Source organism: Sminthopsis crassicaudata, chromosome 3 (genome assembly GCF_048593235.1).
Source record: "Sminthopsis crassicaudata isolate SCR6 chromosome 3, ASM4859323v1, whole genome shotgun sequence".
Lineage (NCBI taxonomy): Eukaryota > Metazoa > Chordata > Mammalia > Dasyuromorphia > Dasyuridae > Sminthopsis > Sminthopsis crassicaudata.
In genome coordinates, this window is record NC_133619.1 from 367,842,402 (window position 1) to 367,858,962 (window position 16,561).

Below are 16,561 nucleotides of genomic sequence, written 5' to 3' on the forward strand. Positions count from 1 at the left end.
GTTATACTAATGAGGTGCAAAGGAAGAATAGAGAGATAGGAGAGGCATTAGAGTCAGGGAGGAGGGCTCCTATTTCTGAACACCTACTCATATTGGGAATGGTTTTAATAGGGAACACACTACATAAATGGATGGGGAAGCAGAGGGTGAGGGAAGAAAAGAAGGGAGGGTTTTTTGGACAGAGGAGGCTAAGTAATAGCAAGGTAAGTGAAGGAGCAGAATTAAACAAAGAGTCAGTAGGGATAGGGAAGATGTGTGTGCAAGAATGTTTGTGGCAGCCCTCTTGTAGTGGCAAGAAAATGGAAACCGCATGAATGCCCCTCAATTGGAGAATGGCTGAATAAATTGTGGTATATGAATGTTATGGAATATTATTGTTCTGTAAGAAATGACCAGCAGGATGATTTCAGAAAGGCCTGGAGAGACTTTGAAACAGTATTCAATTAGCCTGTGAAGGAAATCCAAAATGCAGGCGGACAAAATTAGAGGCATTGGGAATTCTATGTAGTGGTTCATAATCATCTCCTAGAGTTCTTTTGCTGGGTGTAACTGGTTCAGTTCATTATTGCTCTATTGGAACTGATTTGGTTCATCTCATTGTTGAAAATGGCCATCAGAATTGGTCATCATAAAGTATTGTTGTTGATGTATATAATGATCTCCTGGTCCTGTTCATTTCACTCAACATCAGTTCATATTAAGTCTCTCCAGGCCTTTCTGAAATCATCCTGCTGGTCATTTCTTACAGAACAATAATATTCCATAACATTCATATGCCACAATTTATTCAGCCATTCTCCAAGTGAGGGGCATCCATGCAGTTTCCAGTTTCTTGCCACTACAAAGAAGGCTGCCACAAACATTCTTGAACATACTTTTCCTTCTTTAAAATCTCTTTGGGATATAAGTCCAATAGTAACACTGCTGGATCAAAGGGTATGCATAGTTTGATAACTTTTTGAGCATAGTTCCAAATTGCTTTCCAGAATGGTTGGATGTGTTACAATTCCACCAACAATGTATCAGTGTCCTATTTTTCCCACATTTCCTCCAACACTCCACATTACACTCCACATTATTTTTCCCTGTCATTCTAGCCAATCTATCTATTATAGTTTTGATGGGCTTATGGTGAAAACTACTATTTATTCCCAGAGCAAAACCTAATAATTTCTGAATAGAGATTGAAGCATATATTTTTTTAACTTTATTTTTCAAGATTTTTTTTTTTTTTTTGGTCTGCATTTTGTTTCACAACATGTCTATTATGGGATTTTTTTTCTTGAATGATAATGCATATATAACCTATGTTGAACTGCTTGCCTTCTCAGTAACCTTCTCTTAAGGTTAAGAAGGGAGGAAAGAAAAAAAATTGGAATTCCAATTTTTAAAAATGAATGTTAAAAATTGTGTAAATGGGGAACAAGTAAAACAAAAAAAAATCAAATAAAAAAAATCTCTTTGCAGCTATGTGAAGTGTAGTGTAGTGTAGTGTGTGTGGAGTGTGTATGTGTGTGTGTGTGTGTGTGTGTGTGTGTGGACTGGTAAACAGGAGATCAAGAAGGTTATTCTTATATTACCAGTGAGAGATGGTTACACTACTGCATATTACAGTTTGAATCCTTATAAATACATTTGTTTTAATAGCCAATGAGAGGAGATAGTTCAAAATAAAACATAATCACTTATTTAAATAGCATGATGATATAAGTGACAAGAATTCTCCAACTTTGCTGCCATATACACAATAAGTAGTGCACTCTCCCAAAGGTTACCATAGTATCAGCGAAGAAGGGGACACAACCAGAGAACACATATGACCAGGGACTATTCATTGTAAAGACACATTTAGTGAGGGCACTTGTGTGATATTACTTATGTTTCTGATTCTATCAGCCTTCTGATTATATAATTTGATTAATATTTTTCTCTAATTGACTGAGGGGTTATTTACTTCATTATTATCTTTGCTATGCTGCTAGACTCTTTCATTGCTGATAGAGAATTTTACTATCAATATTCTTTGATAGGTTTTTCTACTATTGCTGCTACTGGTCTTTTCCTAATCTATAAATGCTTTTGGGTCCAGTAATGTGTCTGGGAGGTTCCAGCTTGATAGCCTCAGGAGTTATTCTTTAACTCTTTTGTTATGTAAATTATTCAGTCTTCTTAGCTGAGAAGCAATTAGTCTTGGTTTGAGTCCAGATTGCTCAGAGTTGAACGAAAATAATAATTCTTTCTGTTTTGTCCAGAAACCTGAGGGTTTTCCCCTCCCAGATAATTTTTTTTTTCCCTTTGACTAGCTAAAAGAGGCCATTCTCTGCCACATTTTTTAATCTAGCCTTAATTACTGACTGGGCTTTACTTCAAGTCAAACAGAGACCTGGGAAATATCCATTAGCTTGAAAAGGCCAAAGTCTCCCACTGTATCTGGAGAATTCTCCAGGGATCCTGATCTATATCTTGTCACTGGCCCAGATGATTTTGGAGGAAAAAGTGAAACTGGTGACTTTGCACAGCCCTCCCTCCCTAAATTCTTATTCATTTACAACTCATGACATAATCTTTTTTGATGTCATGTCCTCAAAAAGGGCAAAGACAAAAGACAAAGAACAATAAATAGTTTTAACATTTTTATTATTTTATTTTAATTCCTTATTCTCCCAGATCCAAATCTCAGATCTAATTCTAAATTTTAAAATGCCTTTCAACCTGTCTTTTCTAAGTCTTGCCTTTTGCATAGATTCTTGCTTATAAAAACTGCAAAAATCTGTGATAAAGTTTTTTTCAACCTCCAAAATCCTAAGGACCAGATGGAGTTGCAACCTCTATCCTTAGATTCTTTCTTTTACAAATTTGCTTATGTTAAAAGATATTTGTTTTCTTAGTTATTAAGAACCTAATCAATTGAGTTTTTGACTAGCAGAACCTAATCAATTGAGTTCTTTCAACTCATTTGATGAAATTATAGCTTTTAAGATCCCTAGAAAATAAAATGTTAAGGTTTTTCCCTTTTCAGGCTTTTGAGGTTGCATTTGGTTGAATTCATCACTTGATAAGGTCATGAATCCTGGAGGGACCCACACTAGAAATTGCCCATTACCAGGTTTTAAAGGGTAAGAAATTGTTAGTGTCTTATTTCCATCTTGTAAAGAAACTAAGGAATTTTTGAAGACCATGGTCACATGGATAGCAAATAGCATAGTCAGATTTTAAGTTCAATACAGTCTGCTACACACTGTTTAAATGATGTCCCAATGCCCAATTAAGTCACTTCAATTAATTGTGGGTGGGGTACAGGGGAAGTGGCACAGGATTACTGAAGAGAAAACCAAACTTCTTCAGTTGAGAGACATTACTTAATGATTTTAATAAAGTTAAGACTTAAGCAGAGCAATCTACTTCTGACACTGGGGAACCAGACTTGAGGTAAAAAATCCTTTAACCAAGGGGATTTTACTTCTAAGACATAGCTCAGGCTATGTTTAACTTAAATTATATTCCCTATGTTTGTTAGTATTGGAATACCCAAGGCATTGTGAACTGGGACATTTCAAGACTATTCTCTACTAATTTCTTATAGATAGTCATGAACTATTGGTTAAACCCTTCTAAGTGAACAGGATTTCACTGCTTTTGAAGATAGGCTATTTCACTTTTAGGGAGCTTGAAATGACTGACCTTTACTTTAATTCTGCTCCTTAATTTGCCTTTTTATTACTTAACCTTCCCCCATCCATGGATCCCTTCCCTTGTTTTCTTCCCTCACCCTTTGCTTCCCCAATTACCCATCCCTCTCTCCTTATTTCTTTATAGATTTTTGAGAATGCTATATACCCTTCACTATATATATGTAATATTGCCTATTTAACCTATTCCCAATGTAAGTAGGTTTTAAGAATTAGGAGCCCTCCTACTCCCTCTAATCCTCTGTGTCTATTCTTCCTCTGTACCTCATTTGTAGAATTACTATTTTTGCCTTAACTCTGTTCCAGGCTTTCTTTTGAGCTTCCCTACTGTTGATATCAATCTTAAATGCATGATATACATTTCCTTTTTTTTTTAATTAATAATTTTTATTATATATATATATATTTTTTTATAATATTATCCCTTGTATTCATTTTTCCAAATTATCTCCCCCTCCCTCTATTCCCTCCCCCCGATGACAGGCAATCCCATACATTTTACATGTGTTACAATATAGTCTAGATACAATACATGTGTGTGAATATCATTTTCTTGTTGCACAATAAACTTTAGATTCCGAAGGTACATGTAACCTGGGCAGACAGATATTAGTGCTAACAATTTACATTCACTTCCCAGTGTTTCTTCTCTGGGTGTAGCTACCTCTGTCCATCATTGATCAACTGGAAGTGAGTTGGTTTTTCTTTATGTTGAAGATTTCCACTTCCATCAGAATACATCCTCATACAGTATTGTTGTTGAAGTGTACAGTGATCTTCTGGTTCTGCTCATTTCGCTCAGCATCAGTTGATTTAAGTCTTTCCAGGCCTCTCTGTATTCCTCCTGCTGGTCATTTCTTACAGAGCAATAATATTCCATAACCTTCATATACCATAATTTACCCAACCATTCTCCAACTGATGGACATCCATTCATCTTCCAGTTTCTAGCTACTACAAAAAGAGCTGCCACAAACATTTTGGCACATATATGTCTCTTTCCGTTCTTTAGTATTTCTTTGGGATATAAGCCCAGTAGTAGCGCTGCTGGGTCAAAGGGTATGCACAGTTTGATAACTTTTTGGGCATAGTTCCAGATTGCTCTCCAGAATGGCTGGATTCTTTCGCAACTCCACCAGCAATGTATTAGTGTCCCAGTTTCCCCACATCCCCTCCAATATTCATCATTATTTGTTCCTGTCATTTTAGCCAATCTGACAGGTGTGTAGTGGTATCTCAGAGTGGTCTTAATTTGCATTTCTCTGATCAATAGTGATTTGGAACACTCTTTCATGTGAGTGGATATAGTTTCAATTTCTTCCTCTGAGAATTGTCTGTTCATATCCTTTGACCATTTATCAATTGGAGAATGGTTCGGTTTCTTATAAATTAGGGTCAGTTCTCTATATATTTTGGAAATGAGACCTTTGTCAGAACCTTTGTTTTTAAAAATATTTTCCCAATTTGTTACTTCCCTTCTAATCTTGTTTGCATTAGTATTGTTTGTACAGAAACTTTTTAGTTTGATGTAATCAAAATCTTCTATTTTGTGATCAATAATGATCTCTAGTTCTCCTCTGGTCATAAATTCCTTCCTCCTCCACAAGTCTGAGAGGTAGATTATCCTCTGTTCCTCTAATCTATTTATTATCTCCCTCTTTATGCCTAAATCATGGACCCATTTTGATCTTATCTTGGTATATGGTGTTAAGTGTGGATCCATATCTAATTTCTGCCATACTAATTTCCAGTTTTCCCAACAGTTTTTTCCGAATAATGAATTTTTATCCCTAATGTTGGTATCTTTGGGTTTGTCAAAGATTAGGTTGCTATATATTATACATTTCCTTTTTATAAAAAAAAAAAAACAAACGATTTGCCTGTGTTGAGTTCCTTGAATTTGATCTTTGTAATTGGCTCTTATGTGTTAAGATTTCTGTTAAGTTCACGTTTGATTGATGGAAAGTCCTGAAAATATACAAATTTGTTGAATGTCCATCATTTCTAGTTAAATATTATAAATACTTTTTCTAGATATGATATTTTTTGGCTATGGGCCTAATTCTTTTGATTGTCGGTAGATATGATTTCAGAACCTGCTGTCTATACAATTTTAATTGTAACTTGTAACTACAGCACATTTGAATTTTTTTTTTTTTGTTTCTTATAAATTTTTTCTTTGTTCCAGGGGTTTCATTCAAAATTTGGCAATAATATTCCTAAGCAATATTACTTTATGGCAAAAATGTTCCCCAAAGGATCCATTTGAGGTGGTGATTGGTGGATTTTTCTATTTCTACTTTCCTTTTATGTTTTATCATTCAGGACAATTTTCTTGGATTACTTCTTTTATTATTGTATCAAAATTCTTTTTTGGGTCACAACTTTCAGGTAGTCCAATTATTCTTATATTTTCTCTTCTTGATCTTTCTTTAGCTCTGTCATTTTTCTTTTCACATTATGTTCTTATTTTTAATTCTTTATAATCTGTTTTATTATTTCTTGGTCTCTCATATTTCCCTGGCTTCTCCTTGCCCAAATCTAATTTTCAAAGAATTATTTTCATCTTTGAGATTCTATATTGGTTAATACTTTATTGCATAATCTTTTTGTTTTTGTTTTTCTTTTTATATTTTAGTTTTCCTCAATGTCTTTCTTTGATGTTTAAATTCATTTCATGTTACTCTTTGGTATAGAAGAAGCTTACTTTTTACTTTACTTCAGTGTCCTTCTCTGAAGATGAACCCTGATCTTCCCTGTTCCCATAATAAGTTTCTATAGTGGGGTGCTTTATTCTTTGGCTGCTAATTTTTTTTCTTAAACGAGAGATATTAGTTTAAACAGCTCTAAATCTGGGGTGAGGAGATGGTGCCTTGAACTTCACTTGAGCTCTTCCCTCTGACCTGGAACCCCAAACCAAAAGTTTCAATTCTAGCAAGTACCCTCAGTCATCAGTGTCCCTACTCCACTGTTTCTGCACTCAACAAATGTGCTGCTTCCTTTTTTCCTAGTGCTAAGTCCCTGAGCATAGCTGGGCCTGACATTCCTAATCAGACAAGATTCACTCAGTCCTGGACTCAGACCCCAACTCCACATGCTGTGTAGGGGATGAAAGTTTCTGTGATTCTTGCTGAGGCTCCAGCCATATTCAGCTAACCCCAGGTATCCCACTTTATATTTTTGTAGAGCTAGCCTGGATGTGTTTGCACTTCACATGGGGACAGTCCAGGGTTTTTCTCCAGAATTTTTTGGCTTGCACCTGGAGGACCCCTCTACCATCCTCCATAGTGTCCCCCCCATACTGCCTCAAGTCTTCTTAATTTTTCACTGGTCTTTGTTCTCCCTGGAATACAAATTTGTTTTTATTTGTGGGGAAAATGTGGAGGGTTTGAAATTTACCAACCTACTCTGCCATTTTCCCAGAATCCTCTTCCTGAAAGTATTATTGTACCTGATTACAGTCAGGTTCTTATAACTTATACAGATTCTTATAACTTCTATCAATTAATTTCAGTTCTGCCTTCTAGCGCCAACACATTTAATCATTATATGATTATTTTTTCTCATCTGTAAAATGGAGAAAATAATTCTTGCTCTACCTTACTTAAAGAACATTTATGAGAATCATATGAAATAGAGCATATAAGGAACTATGATAAGTTTACAGTACTTAAAAACTTGCCCAGGGTCACACAGAGCTAGGCAGTATTAAGTGTCTGAGACCAGATTTGAACTCAGGTTCTCCTGAATTCAGGGCTGGTGCTCTACATCTTTTCTTTACTTTCTTGAAAACTGTTCTTTTGTTATCTGCTAATCACCTTTTTTACTTTATTCTTTTTTTCCCTTTTCATCTCTTCACACACACATACCTCTTCCCCCCTCTGCCAAGGAGGCTAGTAATAAAGAAAGGATATAGTTATGTTTACATATACAGATATATACATACGCATCCAGACACATACACCTCATCCCCCTCCTCCCTTAACATACATACATATCTTTCCTATCCCTTCTGTCTTATTGCTTTAATATTGCTCCTAACTTGCTAGCTCTTAACCTCCTCCCATACATGGATCTCTATCTTTTCTTCTTCCCACATCCTTTGTTTTTCTAACCACTCAACCCTCTCCTCTTAATTTTTTTTTTTTTTTTTTTTTTTATAGATTTTGGAGAATGCTATACCTTCACTGTGTGTATACTGTTGCCTGTTTAATCCATTCCTGATGTGAGTAGGTTTTCAGAACCAGGAGCCCTTCTCCCCTCTCTAAGGTCTCTATGTTTATTCTTCCTCTGTATCTCATTTGTAGAATTATTTTTGCCTTAACTCTGCTCCAGTCTTTCTTTTGAGCTGCCCTATTGTTGATGATAATCCTAACATATGGTATTCATTTTCTATTTATAAAAAATATAAACAATTTTTCCTTGTTGAGTTCCTTGAAACTGAGCTTTGCTACTGGCTCTTACATGTTAAATTTTCTGTTAAGTTCTGTTTGGTTGATAGAAAGTCTGGAAAATCTGCATGTTATTGCAATGTCCATTTTTTCTTGTTAAACATTATAGATAATTTTGCTGTTTATGATATTTTTGGCCACAGGACTTGTTCTTTTGATTGTTAGCAGATGATTCCAGGACCTACAGTCTTTTATTGTAGATGCTGTTAAGTCCTGTACAATTCTAATTGTAGTTACAGCATAATTGAATTTTTTTTTCTTGTTTCTTGCAAAATTTCTTCTTTAATCTGGGAGTTTCAAAGTTTGGCATTACTATTTGTATGTGTTTTCTATAAAGAACCTATTTGAGGAGGTGGTCAGTGGATTTTTTCTATTTCTACTTTATCTTCCTGTTCTATCACTCCAGGACAATTTTCTTGGATTATTTCCTGCATTATTGTGTTAAGGTCCTTTTTTTGCTCACAACTTTCAGGCAGTCCAATTTTTCTTATAGTTTCTCTTTTCAATTTTTTATACAGGTCTGTTGTTTTTCCTTATAAGATGTTTCCTACTCTGTTCCAATTTTTCATTCTTTTTAATCTGTTTTATTTCTTGGTCTCTCTTAGCTTCATTGGCTTCCCCTTGCCCAATTCTAATTTTCAAATAATTATTTTTATCTTTGAGAACCTGTATCTCATTTTCTGGTTAAGTTTTTTTTTTGTTTGTTTTTGTTTTTGTTTTTTCATAATCTTCTTGTTTTTCTTGGTTTTTAATTAATTTATTTATTTTAGTTTTTTCCTCAAGTCCTCTCATTTGATTTTTAAATTATTTTTTTCACTTCTTCTATAAATTCTTTCTAGGCATGGAGCCATTTCACCTTACTCTTTGGGACAGAAGAAGCTTTTTTTTTTTTACTTCAATGTCCTTCTCTAAAGATGAACCCTGGTCTTCCTTGTTCCCTTAGTATGTTTTTATAGTGGGGTTCCTTCTTTGGAAGTCCATTTTTTAAATTAATAAGTTTTAGTATAAGCACCCCTTATCAAGGAGTGGGAGTGAAATGGTGCTTCTGGCTTCACCTCAGCTCTGCTAACTGCACTCATGACTGTTAGGATTACGAGGTGATAACTCAGGTTGTCTAAACAATTCTCTAGCTCAGAATTCACACCTTTAGGAGTTTACACCTTTAGATTTCTGAAAAGGAGTTTACACATTTAAAGGAGTTTATACCTTTAAAAGGAATTCTGAAAAGGAGTTTACACAACCTTTAAAAGGAGCAAGTTCATTGGTTGAAATATTTCCGGCAGGCCCCTGAGTTCTCATATGCCCATTCTTTGGGAGGATAAAAGAGGCAGCATTGAGCCTGGAGAAGAGTCTATACTGGGAGATTGAGTTGATCTGGCAGTCTGGAAGGATAGCATAGAGACGACAGGACCTTTACATTTTGGCACCCAATGTGGGGCAAGGACTGATTCTGAGCCCTTCAGAGGAGCTAGCCTGAAACTTCACACATGAGTGTGCTTGTTCCCCTTAGCCAGGACTGTGTCTCAGCAGCACAGCTGAGCTTGACATTCCCAATCAGTTGAGGTTCCTTCATTCTTCCTGGACTCCCACCATTACTACAACATGCTGTCCAGGAGATGAAAGTTCCTGTGGTTCTTTCTGAGGCTCCAAGTCTTCTTGATTTCTCATCAGTCTATGTTTGCCCTGAGGTGCAAATTTATTCTATTTGTGGGGGAAATCTGGAGTGCTTAAAACTTACTAATGTACTCTGCAATCTTCCCAGAATCCTCCCCCTCTTCCTAGCATCCTCCCTTGAAGTCTTCTTGAAAAAGATACTGGAGTGGCTTGCTATTTACTTTTCAAGATCATTTTAAAGATGAGAAGCTGAGGCAAACAGGGTAGTGACCTTCCTAAGATCCCACAACTAGTAAGGTTTGAGGTCAGATTTGATTTCAAGTCTTCAAGAGCTGGACAGGACTAAAATGACTGAATAACAACATTAATTGCAATTTTACAGATAGGAAAATGAAACTCAGAGACAATATGGTGTCAAAACTAACTTTCCTGGAACTGACTCTAGGTTTATAGTCTCCCACTGCCTGTGATAGCAAAGGCAGGGGATAAATAATAGCACACTGTCATGAAGATATCACTATTTCAGTGTGGGTCCTAATTTTACTTCTCTGGAAGCTTCAGTTTTTCCTTTTTCTAAAATGGAAAAAAAAAAATCACTGCTAGGACTAGAGTACTAGCATTTCTCTTTTGCTTTCAATTTTACTCAGAAACTCCATCTGCTTATTGCTTTGTGGGAAATGAGGAGGTAATGGTGAACCAAAGACTTTGTTCTCATATATAACTTTTGTCCCCAAAGTTCAAAGTCTAATGCTTGATCTGGTAACTTCTTCTTTAAAAATTCTTTAAAACTACTTATACTTTTCTATTTCCCCTGGAAGCCAGTTCTGATTCCTCTCCTCTAAGGAGAAAGGACTCTTTAGTGAAAGTCTATTCTATCCTGTAATAGCTCATGAAAAATTCCTGCTGTCTGGTACCCTTGCTTTTCTGCTCTTTTTAAGTGTATTCTTTCTTTCTGTTAAAACTTTGATCTCCATTTGGCTTTGGATTATATATTTTTAACTTGACTGGTGGTTCCAATTATTTTTCCCCTAAACTTGTTTTTATTTTTTTTAATTAATTTATATGTTGAGACGAATATATCTTCTTACCATAATTATCTGGTATTTCACTGGAAGAGAAAACATATATTTTCTTTATCTTCTCCCCTAATTACTAAGCAAAACCTGGCTGCATTTCTTTTATTATGTATTCTATCTACAATCATAAGAGCTGGAAGACAGGTATTCTGTTTCAGTATTTTCCCAATGCACATATCTTTCCCAGCATCCCTAACAAGTGGTCATTCAGTGATTGTTGAAAGACATTCAGCTTTGAAAACTTATTACCCTGTGAAGAAACCTTGGATTCAAGACCCATTTCTTATACATATTGACTCTGTTACTTTGGGCAAGCCATTTAACCTTTCAATGCTTTCAATGTGGTTGTTTAACCTTTCAGTGCTCTAGGCAATTTTTAAAAAAATTTTAAAAACTTATATAGTTTCAGAGAAGATGCTGAACTGAATTAGAGGGAGTTTTTTCACCTGAAAGTTCTTTATGACAATGAAATGGCAGATCTAATTTCTTTATACATTTGTATGCATAAAATTACATATATATATATATATATATATATATATATATATATATATACACATGTATGTATATATGTATGTAAATGTGTGTATGTATGTGTAGCCCTTAATATAATTGGTATAAACAGGAACCTCCTTATGATCTTACAGTATAGTGTATTTCATGAAACATGCCTAGAGCTTATCCCTTCCTGTAACAGAGGGGTATATTTATCTTGTTCTTTTCTGGTGGACCAAAGGTACTTGATCAATGCCATAAGTCTTGGTAATGAGGTTTGAAGTAGAAAAGCCTGAGTAATTTATTAACACTTTGGCAATCTTCTTCAAGAAAGGTATAGATGCTGAACACTCTTGTTGCCAATAAGCTCAGGCAGAAGGATCTAAGAGATTCTCACCTCTTGCATGTACAGGTTGCTTCTAAGGATAGAAAAACCCATTTCAGTATTGCCATTAACTTATGCTCAGGGAAGACTCACAAGGAAGAAAAACAGAGATCCAGTATCAAGCTCTTCTAACTCAGCACATGTAATGACTGCTACAGAGAAATGTTTTCATTTCTAATTGAGGAAGAGTATCAGCACTTCCATCACTAATGTGATATCTAAAGTGACAGAATTGCATGTCTTACTTGTTCAGGACATAGGAAGAAAGAATGGCCCAAAGGGTGGAATGACTTCCTTTTAGTCTACTGAATGGTCAGCTCTTCCCAGTCAATTGTCAACATGAGGGTGAAGGGACTGAGGAACCTCCCAAGATTTGCAATATCACTACAATTCACCATGTCTTTTAGCTCCAATTCAATACATGTAACTCATCTGAAAGGAATGGGCCAAGTATGTTACCAAGAAGGTCTCAATTCTGAAACTGCTTCTTTTTGTATATTTTAACTATAGATAATCAGAGACAGTTGCCTGGATGTGCCTGGATGTAATTAGCTTTATTTATCTTCCCAAGTGTTGGTTTTCCCCCCAATTTTACCTCTTCCTTGATTTTTTAGAATTTGAATTTTTGCATTTTTATAAATTATTCATTTATCATTCTTGTCTCTCTCTCTCTCTCTTTTTTTTTTTTTTAACTACTATAACTATTGGATTGATATCTTCCTTTTGCCACAACATATAGAGATATACATTTTTTCATTAAGGACTATTTACCACATTTTGACATTATCTCCTTGATTCTTTCTTTTTATTATAATTTTTATAGTTTATTCTTTTAATTTAATTGTTTAGGATAACTAATCAATTATTTAGTCTCATTGTATAATTGAGCCATTTCTTCAAATATTTTTATTGATTAAAATAATTTATTATGTTCTATAAAGATCATATTTCACGAATCTTCCTTTCTGCATGTTCAAGAGTACTTTATGCCTTATACATAATTTTTGTAACTCTGGAAATGTGCCATGCAAAGTCTGAGAAATATATGTGTGGAAATATATCTATATAATGATATATATATATGTATGTATATGTATGTATATACATATATATGCATATTTCTTGTGATTCTGATATTTGCTCAAAGTCTATCAGTTTAACTTATTTAATATCATTATTAGATCCTTGATTTCTTTCCGGTTTGTCTAAATCTGAAAGGGGAGTATTATTTAGTAGTCTGTCTAGTTTTCTCTGTAGTTCAGAAAGCTTTTCCAATAAGTAATTAGATTATATTTTGGTTGGTGTGCATATTTAATATTCATATTGGTTTTTTCTTTGAAACATACATTTTTTTTTTTACTTTGATCACTTCCACTTTCTTATTTAAAAAAAAAAATCAGCAGAGGTACAATAGAAGTCTTCACTTAAGTCTGCTTGATTCTATATTTTCAGTGTATTTCCTGAAAATATAAATTGTTGGGTTTTATTTTCTGACATGTACTTCCATTCTGCTCCATTTTATGGGCAATTTAATCTTCTTCCTATTCAGAGTTTTAATAGTAAGGTTTGTTTTCTTCCTATCACATGCTATTATTATCTTTCTTTGCTCTATTTTTCTCTCTTTAAGATGAAAAGGCAAAAAGGAAGAAAAGAAATCTGCACAAATTATCTATATTTGAACCATCTAGTCACAAAGCTTTCCTCTTCTCCTCTTTGCCAATTTCAAATTCTGTTCCTTGAGTCTTATCCTTTTTCTCTTTTTCCTCTTTCATAAACAATACTCCCTATTCTTTTATTTTCCTTTTGACTATTCTTTTTCCAAGCTCGCCATCTTTCTTAATGTCCATTCTTCTCCTCCCTTTTCCAGACCATTTCCTTCTTTCTTTTATCATATTTTTATGCCATATTTTTCTTTTGTTTTCCTTTAGAGAAACTATGAATCACAGCTATGTGAAGTTCATGGAATTCTCTTATTGCCTCATTGCCATGTTAATACAGTCTTTTCTTGTGCTATTCTAATTATGAAAAAGTATTAAGTTTCCACCTCTTCTTCCTTATTCAGTGCTAGGGACCAAAATATCATAGATTTATATTTGGAAGGTGTTGTGGTCAGGGGCAGATCTCAAGAGTAGAGTATAAGAGGCACTTGGAGGCTTATTCTGCCTGAGCCTGATAATAGGGCATAAAGGTAATGAGTAAGCTTCATTAAGAGGAAAAGCCTCCTTGCTCTTGCTGATCATGCTCAAACTCATGCACTCTCAGTCATGGGACCAGGGGACTATAAAAAGGAGGTTGCAGAAGGTGGGGGAGGGAACTCTAGGGAACTGGAGGAAACTCCGAGGAAGAAAGATGGGAACTCCAGAAGGAATGCTAGAGGGAATGTTAGGGAACACTATGTAAAGAGAGTAAAGACCTGTTGCCGCATACTTGAGTGAGTCGGGTGTTCTGTGGTGGAACCTCTAAAGTTGACCCCACTGAGGTAAGCAGCTGAGAGGTAACGCGAAGGGTCCTTAGATATCACTTAGTCAGACATCATCATTTTACAGATAGTAAATTGTTTATAAAAAAATTCAGAGTACCTATTTTTTAAATTAGTTTTTCACAAGTAGATCAAGCTATTCCAGAACCATGACATTCTTACTTCCATCTTTATTCCTTGTCTGTCTTGCTTTTTCATCTGAAATAATGAATCTAGTAATTCACAATTATGAATTCTAAGACTGACAAAATTCTTTCTGACAGCATTCATTTGAGGTAAGGCAAGGGAATGCCTTTCTCCTTCCTTTTCGCCTACTCTTCCTTTAAGGACTACTGTTGGATATTTTGACTTCATCATCAAATGTAATCTTTCTTTGAGTATCTAGTGCAGGAATTATCTATAAAATGCATGAGGAAATTAATCATATTGTATTCTGTGGTATTATCACTTAACCATTTTATGAATATTCTGCTTTCCCAAAGTAAATTGTAACCTTCTTTAGAACATGGACTGTTTTAAAAATTATTTTATCTCCCCTATGATATAAATTAGACTAGTACCAATGGGGATAGCTGCCAAAAGACAGATAGATACCTGTGGAATTGAATTGCATGACTTCATACCTAAGGCTGTGTCCATAATTTCCAAGTACACTAGTCAATTCGGTGTTGAATTGAATGTTTAATTTATTTTTTGAATACATTGTTTGGTGCTGAACTGTCCATTAGCCCCTTTGCCAGAGTCTGTAAGCATCTTCCATTCCACCTGACTTTTATGTTGCCTTTCTGATAACTTCTTTGCACACACAATAGATAATGTGAAGTGCCTCTTTGATTTTTGTCATATTTCAGGGTGAAATATGTAGTGGGATGGGTCAGACTTCTAGAGGAGAGAATGTGCGCTCCTTTGTATCTGTAAAGAATGAACTGTGTGCCTGTATAAAGAAGGAGCAATTGAAAAGATCTGTCTGACCTGTCACTCTAAGAATGCTTTTAATCCCTTTTCTGATGTGAGTGAAGTAGGCTTCTGCCTATCTTCCTATAGACTACACAGCAGTATCCCTCTTAAACAACATTCAATTGGGGACTTATTTTTGTGCCTCTCCATATTTTATCGTTCCTTGTTGACTCCAATCAAACTCCAATTCAAGACCTGTTGTTTGGATCCAAGATTCAAAATTTCTATTTATTTGTATACTCTGCTATGTTTGTAATTGCCCTTCTTTCCATCCATTCAGGGGCCATGTTGAAATTTAGTTGTCAATATCTTCCCTTTCCTGCCTTAGGAGAAACACATTTTATAAAAATTACTTTAATGACAAATTTGTTGTGGAAAAAAAAAAAAAGAAACCGAGGCAGTGTGGTATACAAGAAAGAGCAATGGAGTTGGAATCAGTTTGCCTGGCTATTAGGAGCAGTTTCACTATTAATTTTGGCTTTGATCAATTTAATTAAATGTATTATGCCTTACTTTATCTTTAAAATGGAAAAAAAATAACATTTGCATTTCTTGTATGGTTTTTGTAGGGATCAAACTGTCAGATGTTTTTTGAAATATGAAAGTCTTAATCCAGCAAAATCATTCTCAATATAGATGCCTATTGCAGAGTACATACATCAAAAATATATGCAAAGTAAAAGTGCACAAGCTCCATGCTATCCTCTGGCAGTTATCTTTTGGATTAAGACAAATAATTAGATATGTCATTTTGTCTTGGAAGTCAAGGGCAGGGGAAAAAAATCAGAACCTTTTCTCATGGTGGCTCTAGTTTGTTGACTTGTGATTAATCAGTAATCTGCTATGTATTCTAAGTCTGTTAATGAAAAAAAATATTAATTTAAATCTTAAATAGAAAATAAAAAATAGAAAAAGAAAGACAGAAAAAGGAAAATGAACAAACAAGCAAAAAAAAATGATCATGTGCCCAGCAGAATATGGGGGGGGGGGGAATTCAACATCTATAACAATAAATTTCCATTTCAAGAAAGCATATATATTATAATATATTTATATTTATTTATACATTATATTTCTGACACTATCTTTACTTCCTTATAGGGTAGTTTTTTGGGTCTGCACTTTTTACTTTTTACTTTCTTTCTCCTTTCATCCTTCTCTCTCCCCTAACTCCCATAAGCAAGCTACATTTATAAACACACATACACATGCAGATATACATATATACACATAAACATACACACATAAACACATACAGACATATACATGCATCTAAAACAATATTTATATGGCTGGCATGTAATGTAGATTTCTCTCTTTATGACTTTGACTTGCTCTAAGATCACTGATTACTACCCCAACTTTTTTTCTAATAAATTACACTCCTGATCATTGTTGTTGTATTTGTGACTATC